The following is a 12231-nucleotide window of genomic DNA, read 5'->3' on the forward strand; positions in this document are numbered from 1 at the left end:
CCCAAACATGTCTTCAATGTCCAAAAATGTTGTTACTGCCGACCCTGATTTCACTCCCTTGAAGTGGTTTTAGGAAAAATGTTAAGAGATCAATGTTTTAGCTCTGCACGAGTTGGAGACGTCTAGCAATTTTCAATTTGGTAGGACAAATACATGCTGAGATATTCAAAACAACGTAAACGAATAAAGTCAAAATAACGCAAAATGGTGGCAGCCGTTGCGTCGCACATAGGGCCAAAGTATTGAGTTACTACGCCAAAAATAAAAAAAAAGGTTAATTTTATTGGATATCCTGCTTAGAAATCCTCAAGAGGCGACTACGCTTATATGTCTATATGTGGAATATGCTTAAATTTTGTTGTCTTATTGCCGAGAAAGATTATTGTTGGCTGCAATTGCAATATTTGTGTTTGTACTTCGTCATACTATGATTTCACATGGTGAACCGTTTCCTTTTTTTTAATCTTAAAGGAAATTGGTCGGCACTACCTTGTGGACGATGGAGTCATGTTTTTCCAAAATATTGTTGTGTTCTTACAATTAGATTCACACACGTGCAATGGCACAATGGTACATGAAAGTATGTTGGAATCCGCTTATTGTGAATTACTCGCGAAAGTTTGTTTATGTGTGCTGTGGCCACCGCTACCATCTAGGCCTCATTTATAATAAATGTCGATAGTATCACAGTCCTCCGAAATGTTCTGCAGTGTCACGTCACTTTGTACATGTACTAAACGTTGTGTAGTATGGTTGAGCAGATCTTGCAGTGGCACCAAAGCCTCATTTTCAGTTATCGTAATATTTGCAGAATAACACTTCTTCTTTGTCTCTGCTAGCACATGATATGAGGGATAAATATCTACTCCTCTTTCTTTTGCTCCAAGTCTCATCGTTTTTTAATCTTCCTTGGTCAAGCTAAGATCCACTAGAAGGCCTAAAGCTTCGTCAGGGCTGTACGGACGTATAATAGCAGATGATGTGTCATGGATCGCTTTCATATTTTTCAGTCTCTTAGGTGAAGACTGGATCGCTAATTTCACAACTTCGGCCGCAGTACTCTTGCCAGATTTCACCGAACTTGATTCTGCAGCCAAGTACAGCTTTTCGGAACCAGCATTCTTTACAATTTCCTTCACATATCTTTTCTTACTTCGCTGCGAACACTTTTCTTGGTCTTGCATCTGCCTTTTGCTCTGAAAGCCGTGGTGTTGTTGAGGGACCCTGTGATGGTTGTAACACCGGAAGTGTTACGTCTTGATCAAGCCACTCCATATACTTATTTTTAAACCGCTCGTACATGTAATTACATGCCCGCCATTTTTCCAAAAGCTTTGACACACATACTGTCACTACAGTTTTTAGTTTATTTCCACATTTTTCAGCAAGTACACTAACACCACACTTGTTTAATGTATATTGTAGTAATTGTTCATTACGTTTTAATAAAGACCTCTTGTAAAAATGTACTTTAAATAACACTATAAAGAGTTATCTTCTCTTAGTTTTCATGTTCTTCACAGTAAGTTGCCACAACTGCGTGTAAACAATACGCTCCAATCAGGAAAGGGGGAAAAGGGGGGGGGACGTGTGTTTTTTTGTTCTATGTTCGATATAAGATATATTGTCGAATTGTCCAAGAATAGTCGCGGTACTCTTTGGAACTTTTTTTTTATAACTCTATGTATAGTAAATATTTCTTTCTTGTTTCGACACCACACTAGTCCTTCATACCATCTGTAATATATTTACACTAGGCTCACTTGTTAGGTTCACAGTCATTTCAGATGTACACTATATATATATATATTGTTACACAGTTGTGCCTCGAAGTCCTAAGCCGGACTCAAATTACGGGGCGAGACGCCCGCGCTTTTCAAATTGTGTGTGCAGTAAGGAAAAGAGAGAAAGGGAGAACGGAGTCAGTTGAGGTTTAGATTGAATTAGCAACCTGATGCCTCATTGACACCAACCCTCACGCATGTAATAGTGGTATGACCCTGGCTTTGATTCACTCAGATCACAGCGCCGGGTCCCGGATGCAATATTTAGGTAATACCATGCAAGCGATAAATACATGAAAGCTATTATGTATTTGGAGCTATGCGTGACATAAAAACTGTAAAAATAAATGTAAAATAGGAATTTCAATCCCGGCGTGATAGAGAAAAATAATAGAAAAACTAGAAGTCTTAACCACTATTGAGCATGCGCGTGAAGAAGTCTCTCCCAAGCTCGATGAGGCTCGTGACGTCGCCTCGAGCAACGTCAGAACTGGCAGAAATGCGTGGGACGAAACGCCTTTATAAGCGAGGCCTGTTCGCCGCTCCGGTTGATTCTGCGATAGACCGACGACGAGTGTGTGTGCTCTCCAGACACGGCCGCTCTGTATAACACCAGGTATGTGATTATTTTTTCTAAGTTCCCCCTTCAACTCGGGACGAGCACTTGGAGATTTGTAGTCGCACCTTGAGAATGTTTAGTGACGAATATGAACTTTTATAAGCCGTGATCAAATTCCCTCTTCGAGAATTAATACCTTTCCCTTTGGGCCAATGCAAGTTGCGATGTATGAAGTTCACCTTTCACTATTTTCAATAAATCGCGGGTTAGTATAAAAACCTTCTAGCACCCATTGAGTATTATAGGGGTTGTGCTCCCACTTAAGTGATGTAGTAAAACTTCCAAGTTGTAATTCCAAGTAACCGATTTTGTTAAATTCATCTGTATTCTTATTTTTATTTTTTTAAATAAAACGTAAAGTGGAATGGTCTCTTTAATTTACTCAAGCTAACCCTCCAATATAGATTCAGCTCACAGTCTTCATATGTTACCTGGGTTTCGATTTCCAGGACCAAGCTCTACCACTGTTAGTGCACTTTCTCATCATCTTCGAACCAGTAGGCCAAAGACGTTTTCAAGACCGAGGCTAAAAGGGAGTTGGACTCCGAACCAACTTTGTAATGCTGGGTGGAGAGTGAAGAAGTGATCTCAATTACGATTTCACAAAAGAAAGTGTACACAATTGCTACACCAATCTCAGAACAAAACATCATATAACATTTTTATGGTGTTCGGTGTTCGCCGGGTAACCAACTGTGTGTTTTTGAATCTCTAAACAAATCTCTGGTGCTCATTCACTTTATAGGGGAACCAACTATCTCAGTCTTCCTAAAACGCAATTTTAGCAAATCGGGAGTGATTTTTTTTTATCGAAGAGTTTTCAATAGATAAAAGTGAAACGTGTACGCGAAGTTTTCTTTTGACTAGTCAAGTGGTGTATCGGTACTATGTAAAGTCAGTACAGTTCAGTGGCGTACTTGGACTAGGCGGTGTTCAGCCTATGACTCTGATATACAAGTATAATTTTTTCTGCTCTAAATAGTGCGTTTCACAAGGAGTGAAGTGGCGACGAAAAATTTTCTATACTCAACTTCTCTCGCTTTAAGTTGTTATAGGTCAGCGGAATAGTTGCTAGGTTCCGCAGAGCAAGACTCAATTTGCCACACGACGTTTTCTTGTGTAGTGATGGAAATGAAAAATCGGGACGCGAGTGTTAAGACAGAACTCAGTTCTTGTCTCATGTACTTGCAAAACCCTAAGTCTGCTTATGCTTCTGCTCGCTTTGGTAGGGTCACAGTCAGTTTTATCTTTGGGCAACAGAACCTCCCGTTTTACGGGATGAAAGTTCGACTAGTTTGTCCGACGATAAGTGGCCAATACCCTTACCACTTCTTTGGGAAGGATCACAGGCAGTTTTATCTCTAGACAGCAGAACCGCCCGTTTTACGGGATGAAAGTTCGACTAGTCTGTCCGGCGATAAGTGTCTAAAATCCTTTCCCATGCAATGCTTGGGGGTCACAGATATCTTATTCTTTTGGTCAAGCAGGGCCCCTCTGTAATAGGGGTGCACGCCCGACGGCTGCCTGGGAATAACTGCCTAAAACTCACCATTATGCAAATGCAATACCAAAAATCAAAATGCAGGTACATGAACCAATGGTTGGATGATCGAAATCCCCCTTGTGAATTTAAAAGCAAAATAGTTTAAAACAATGTTGTTTTGTGCGTTAAAAAAATGAAGTTTAAAAAAAACAAGTTAAAGAATAGAAGTAAAAAGTAAAATCGTCATATGTGAGCAAATAAGCATTATCTGTTATAAACAGCTGTCTAGTCACTTTCCGGTTCCCGTTCTAAAAAAGTAAAGCAAAATTTATAAAGAAAGGGAAGTTGAGTATTTCAAGTTCAAAGGAAGCTAAATGAAGATATTGAAATAATAATAAGTCTCATAATACGTAAAAATTTGACGTAGCATTTCCGAGGGAAGTAGCTATCAGTGATTAAATTCTTACTATATCAGAGGAAATAGGTTGATTACCCACTGCCCTGGTTTAAGAGGACACTGACTTGTGAAAAATAGATTCATTTATCGAAAATGAGTTTTGCGCAGAAAATAAAAGAAAAGCTATTAGATTTAGGGCAATCTCATTGTCCTAAGACGCCCACGGGCAAGCATCGTTATATTTTAGATCGGTGGAATAATTATTATTGTATTGAGTGCAATAAAATAAAAGTCCACGGGCATTCTCCTCCTGAATTTGGCCGTTGGAAAAAGAATCCATTACCGAGATACTTGGATACCTGGAGTCAGCCCAGATATCGTGAACCAGCGACCGCTAGCCCGCAAACTCCAGACGCCCCGGCGAGTGGCTGCGATCTAACGCCGCTGGCCGCGTCTAGCCCTATCCCGACTAGAAATGATATAGAAATACAAAGTGCTGGTTCAAGTGAAAAACCAACGCCAGCTCCTAGGACGATCTATGTAAATTCAGATACGGACGAGACCCCACCGGGGTTAGATCCAAAAACTCTAGTGAATGAAGTAAACTTAAAAGATGAACTAGAGATAGCCGAACTAATAACTGCAGGTCAGGAATGTCCTCAGGCAACAATTGAGATAGAAACAACAGCAGGTGTAATACCTGATGTCCCCTCGAACCAAAGTCCCCTAGATAATAATAAGTTAGTTGATAAGGAAAATAGACTAAGTAACTTAGTGTTAAGTTCAGAAAACAAAGATATTGGTGTATCGAAAGAACCAGATAGCCCAGTAGCGCTATATTTTCCTATTAAATACGAACTGTCAGATCCTACCACGCCGTTAGAAATGCAAAGACCGACCTTTCAATCTTTTTATGCTGGTAGTAGTGATGAAACAGTTTATGCTGAGATCGGTCCTAGAACTATGTATGCTAACTTAAATACTGACTCACGAATCTCAATAAGTAAAGAGCCAATTTACGAAAATATTGGTCTCGAACCCAAGGCTTTACCGATTAAAGAGCCAATTTATGCAAATATAGGAACCGAACCAATGGAAACGAAAATTGAGCGCCCTGACGAGAATAATGAAAATGAATAGCGCTCTTTGACACAACCTAACGATGAAGCGTTAATAGACCAGATTAGGCATTCATTACAAACGGAACTGTCCCCGGCAGTAGGAAACTTAATTCGACCTTTAACTAAACAGCTACGAAACAAGAAAGTACAGGTCACAGTTGTTCGTCGCCAAGGTGACGACGAAGAGAAATTAGGTATTTTATTTCAAGCGGACCCCTCAGCCCTCTTTGAAGATTTATTACCTGAGGAAAATGTAGTTGGAAATTTTGATATGGAAATACAGACCGATGATTTTCAAAAGAAAGATGTTAGTGTTCAGACCGAGTATAAGTTTCCTAAAATGATCCGGATTGACACAGATCGTGAACTTAAGGTTCTACAGACAACTGCTACTCAAACCAACCCTGTCATGTTTGAAGATAGCCTTACCCTCCAAGAGAAACTGCAATATTTGGACAGTATAGATAACATACTCAGTGTAGTTAGTAAAGTTAGGTGGTCAAACGGAGATATTAGTAGTGCCGATTCAGATGGGGGTGAATCTTTGAAAGACGATTGGTTACGATACGAACTACAGACATTACAAAACGAAGAAATAGCGCAAATACAAAACGACAAAACGGAGTCTCCTCCTGCGTCATTCCTGGAGGATGAGTCAAAACCTTCATGGAACTCCGAAGAAGAACTCCGATATGACCATTGGGATCCTCCCACGGTCTCTACTCCCCGAGCAGCGAACCAAGATCCTCCCCCAGAGGACGCTGACCAGAGAAATGACTTCGTCGCCCCTGCTCCAATTGAGAGGAGGTTAGGCGAAGAGAAGAAAAGTGATGATGCTTTTCCCTCAGTTTGCTCTGACCACCACAGGCAAAGTGAAGAGGAAGAAAAAGAAAATAACGATTCCTGGTCTGAAAGTAGAATAAACGAAAATATTGGTAAAATCTTTGATTATGCGGAATTTGGTGCGTCTGTAATTTGTTTAGATGAAACAGAAAATAGAGACGATCCCTCAACCTCTCCAACCCAAAGTGAATCTAACAAACAAACTGATAGTGATAAGAATATTGGTTTACAACCTTCAGCTAGTGCTAGTTCTAAAATTAGTTCCTATAATGAAACTGGTGAATCACCTGCGACTAAAGAAATGAAAAAGTACCAACAAGAGGAAAAGTTAAATCCCTTACAGATAGTGTTTGTTTCGCCACCTAGTAGCGTAATCACACCCACGACCCCAGTGGAGAAATTAGAGTTTAGCGAAGGGGAGAAGACAGAAAAATCAGTATTTAGCGAACAAAATAGATCTTATACATCAGAATTCAGTTCAGAACAAACCTCCGAGTTAGAAAATAGAAGCGTAACTGATACCGACTATAGGTCCGTTTCTGAAAACTTCAACACCTCTGTTTCTTTAGACAGGTCCTTAGATCTGAAAGATGAGCCCGTTTCACATTCATCAAGTGACGATAAGAACTCTGACAAGCAAAAATCACATTTTTCTTCCTTTCTAAAAGTAGATCCTGAGAATAAGCCTCGTATAAATTTGAAATCTGAGCAAGAAATTAAAACTAGTCCGGTTACCGAGCCATCTATACCATATAGTTTTGAGAAACCTAAATTTACGGATACAGTAGTAACAGGCAAAGTTAGCAACCCTCCTCCCGAAGGTGACAATCAAAATTCTACTATTGGTGCTAAACCACAAGCCTTTAAGATTTATCCAAATGTTGAAATTCCCTCCTTCTCTGGCGATAGACATGAGTGTGTGGAACTTTTCCTACAAGAATATGAATTAGTGGCTAGCATATACGAATGGTCAACCCTAGAGATAGTAAATTACCTTCCTTACTGTCTGAAAGGGGAAGCTTTCTCCTTCTATTTAGTAGACCTAGCAAACATTTTACCTTTAAACTATAGCGAGATAAAGGAAAAACTTAAAAAGGCTTTCCCTAGTATTGAGTATACTTCAAGATTAGAATATGACGTGGATACAAGAAAACAACAACCCAATGAAAGTACTTTAGCGTTCATTTATAAGTTAATAAAGGATTTGAAATTCTTGCGAGGTTGGGTTAATGAAAGTGAATTGATGAGTAAACTTAGAACGAGTTTGTTGCCAGACATCCTCAATAAGCTGATGCTTGAAGTAGATGATTGCGATAATCTCGAACAGTGCCTACAATATCTTAGAAGATTTCACACAGCGCAAAGATTAGTTAGTCAGAGAATTAGCCATGACGTAATATGGGAAAATGACCGCTCGGACTGGTCATGCATTAAAGAACAACACCAACCTGGATTTGTACAGATTAGTTCTTGTTACTCAGACGAAGTAGTAGCAGAACCGGGTTACAAAACGTATAGGAACAATCACCAAAATACCTATGGCCTTGGTCATGGGCAGGCGCAGCTTTGTACAGTCAAGATAAAAATAGGAGACCGCTGGGCGCAAGCTCTTATAGACAGTGGCTCTGAAATTCCAAATATATGGAACTAGCAGATAAAGACGGGAATCATGTCGAAGATCTATGGTTTACAATCCCAAAAAGTACATATGGGTATCGTCAAGGTGTGATTCATATCTTAGACTTAAAACATGTTAAACGATACCCACCATCAGTAGGGAAAAGATCGTTTCACGATTTCCAATCAAGACAGAACGATAATGCTAGACAAACGGCTTTCTCTATCCCCCTTCATACAAACAAACCAATTTATAGGAAACGGAACCTCCACTTAGGAGTAAGGATCCGTCTCCAAAATTGGTCACCGGAAATCCCATAAATACCGTCGCTAGTGTAGCTGATAAGAGACAAAAACTCCATACTGAAGAAATTACCTCTCGAGTATTCGTGTGTTCCAGGGAAACTACCAAATTTCCCTCGGAGCCTACGAATAAAACGAATAGAAAAGTCAATAGATGTAGAAAGGCAAGACGTAAACGAACTAAGAAAAGCAAGGTGTCTTCCAGTGCTCCTGAGCTGGAACTTACCAATTCGCCTGACTTAGAGAAAGAGGAAAAGAATCTATACAGTTTTGACCCTCAACCAGGCCCTAGTGGAACTTTGGCAGTCAGTTCTACAGAAAGTTCGAGTACAGAAATTATTCCGAGAAAAAAAAGAATGCGTCTTATGCGACAAAATATAGCATTACAATCCAACACTCTGTAAAGCCATCTCAGGCCTCACAGGCGCTTCATGAGCCTGTAGAGGACAAATCGAATAGAGGACAGTTAGAATCATTAGAAAAACCTTTGACAACGCACGGAAGTGTAAATGATCCCGCAACCCTCCCTGATCTAGAGAGTTCTGCTCAGGATCATAGTCAGAAAGAGGTCGTGCCAGACCCCTTGGGGCTGAGCGACGAACCTTTTGATATCTATCCGGACACTACCTATAAAGTACACGTTCCAGCAAATGTCCGCGTGCCGTCCAAAGCTTCATATGACATAGAAATTACCGCACCAACCGGGAACGTGCATATTTGGGAATTCTTACCGTCCAAAGGAATTCGATATTGGCACTCCTGTTTAATCCCAAGAGGTCCAGTTTTTACTGACAATGGAAACATTACTCTGACTATTTTTAATAGTTCAGATCGAACCAGATCTTTGTCTAAAAATCTTTATTTAGGGAAACTTGTTCCCCAGGTCGAGTTCTTAAATGACGAAACGGAGAATAACGTACAGGCCGTTAACCAGATCATACACCTTACTAACAAAGATGAAACAGATGACGTGGAAGTCCCTGAACTACCCCAGAAAGTCCCCCAAACAAAGGAAGAATTAGCTCAAGCACTAAATATTGGCCCAAACTTAAACCCAGAAGAAAGAAACCAATTACTGGACTTATTGATGGAATTTAGGGATGTAGTAGCCTGGGACAAGTCTCGTCTGACTGCGGCTACCGATAAATTTATGTGCCCCTTAGAGGTCATTACAGATATACCTTTTTCTCACCCTCCATATAGGGAAACACCAAAACAGAGAGAGATAGTCGCGGCAGAGATCCAGAGAATGTTAGACAGCAATATTATCCGGGAAAGTCAGAGTCCATATTCTGCACCAATTGTGATAGTGCCTAAAAAGGATGGCTCCCCGCGCATATGTACAGATTTTAGAGGATTAAATAGGATATTAAGGCCCAATTATACGCCAGTGCCGCGTATAGATGAGATACTAGCGTTTCTGAATGGTACCAAATACATAAATACGGTGGACATGCAAAGTGGTTATAATCAATTATTAATCCGTCCATGTGATATAGAGAAGACTGCATTCATCTGCAGCCGTGGAAAATTCGAATTTTTAAGACTACCATTCGGCCTAAGCACGGCCCCGGCCCTTTTTCAAAATATGATGAATGTTATATTTGGCGACATTATGTGGAAGTACGTAATTTGTTATTTAGACGATTTGGTTTGTCCTAGTCCTTCCTTCCCAGCTTTAATAGAAAGAACGAGAATTATTTTATCTCGACTTCGGGAGGCCAACTTAAAACTCAACCCTAAGAAATGTTACTTTGGTTACGAAGAAGCCTCGGTGCTTGGTCACATCGTCGGTAGGCGAGGAATTTGTGTAGATCCCGCAAAAACGGAAGCTATATCAAAGGTGCCATACCCTACTACAGTCAAAGAAATACGTAGTTTTATCGGACTTTGTTCATTTTACAGAGCTTTTGTCCAAGGATTTTCTTCTATTGCAAAACCACTCATTTCGTTGACTAAAAAGAACGCCAAATTCGAATTTGGAAAAACTGAAAAACAAGCATGGGATACTTTGAAATCTTGTCTTATATCTGCTCCGGTCCTTGCCCACTTTGACCCGAATCAGGACGCCATAGTTTATTCGAATGCTTGTCGAGACGGAATAGGTGAATATGTCGCACAAATTAAAGAAGATAACAAAGAACACCCAATAGCTTATTTTTCAAAATCTTTGTCCCCAGCGGAGCTCAACTACTCCACGGTTGAGCTTGAAGCGCTAGGAGTTACTAAAACAATTTTGCATTTCCACTTTCTGTTGGCAGACCGTCCCTTCATTGTGCGGACCGATGCTCACGGCATATGTTACCTCAGAAATAATAAGATGCTAAATTCTCGTTTCATGCGTTGGGCAATTCGTTTGCAACCTTATCAATTTACAATCGAACACGTCAAAGGCCGTAATAACGTGACCGCCGATTTTTTGTCAAGATGTCCGTTAAAGGATGAGTTACCCTCAAAATTTGGCCAAGAAAAAGATTGTGCAGACGTGTGCAATCTAGTGTTATGTCCCAAAATAGATATAAGAAAAATGCAAAAAGAGGACGATAGAATTAGGGATCTAATTTAACAGAAGAAAAATAACCCCACTGATCGTGCCCTCAAACCCTATGTTGTAGTTGACGATGTTTTATACCGAGTCATGAACAAAGATAAGAAACTAGTGATACCGGAAAAGGCTATCCCTGACATATTACAAGAGGCCCATTCGTCTCCACTGTGTGGAGGCCATACGGGATTTTCTCGCACTTACTCTAAAGTGAACGAACGTTATTACTTTCCTAACATGGGGAAAATAGATAAGGAATACGTGCGCTCTTGTGACAAATGTCAAAGGGTGAACATCCCTCGAGAAAAGAAACAAGGTTTTCTTCATCTCTTACCTGTAAAAGAGGAATTATTTTCCCGTTGGAGTTTAGATATTTTTGGCCCGCTACATAGTAGCGCAGGCTACAGTTATATCCTGGTTATGATAAAATATCTTAGCCATTTCGCAATACTGGTACCGCTACGAAACATGAAAGCTCCGACAGTGGCTAGAGCCATGTTGGACGAGTTAATCACGCGTTTTGGCCCCCCAAAAGAGATACTGACGGATAGAGGTACAAATTTCCTCTCGGCAATAATGGCCGAACTAAATGACTTATTTAACATTAAACATGTTCGAACTGCAGCATTCAAACCGTCAACAAACGGACTGTGTGAGCAATTTAACTCTGTCATCGCAAATGTCCTAACTAAGTACACGGCTAAACAGCCTACTAAGTGGGCGGAATATGTCCGCTTGTGTGCATATGCTTATAATATATCAACCTCCCCTATTAGGAAATATTCCCCATATGAGATTGTCTTTGGTCAAAAGGCAAGATTTCCCACTCAGTTGGACACCCAGTATCAATTCACAAAAATACAAGAACATCAAAAACAACTAAAGTTAATCCGTAAGTTAGCCCAGCAGGCTATGACACATGCACAGCAGCAGACTAAGTTACGAGTTGATCGTACTAAACAACCTATTAAGCTAAAAGTTGGTGACTTAGTATTGTGTAGAGACTATCTACCTAAGAAGGATATTTCTCCAAAGTTGACACCCAAGTATATGGGACCGTATTATTTAAGGAGTATTTCTCCCACAAATGCCTGTAAAATCAAATTAGTAGCAAACCCTAACCACACTCAGATTGTAACTATTGAAAGGTTAAAGAAGTATTTCCCCCGAGACAACCCACGCGAACTGGAAGATTCTAGCGATAGTAAGGACGATGAATGTTCAACGTGACGTACACGTTGATCATAAGGCCTCGCCGCCTCAAATTAGGCGAACTTATAAAAAAAAGGGGAAAAACGTGGCGTATATTCATTAGTGAGTGTGTCGAATCTGTCATATATCACTTAGACCTCTAAAAAGGTGAAGTACATGTAGTCACACATGACCTTTGGCATACCGGAACACTTGCATACAGGGCTATAGATAGAGCCTGAAAAAAATACGTTGTGAAATTGAAAACAAACAAAAAGTTATAATATACTCTTTATCAATCAGAAACAAAAAAAAGTTACTTCCTGGA

The sequence above is a fragment of the Thermobia domestica genome, chromosome 13 (genome assembly GCF_964235325.1).
Source record: "Thermobia domestica chromosome 13, izTheDome1.hap1.1, whole genome shotgun sequence".
NCBI lineage: Eukaryota > Metazoa > Arthropoda > Insecta > Zygentoma > Lepismatidae > Thermobia > Thermobia domestica.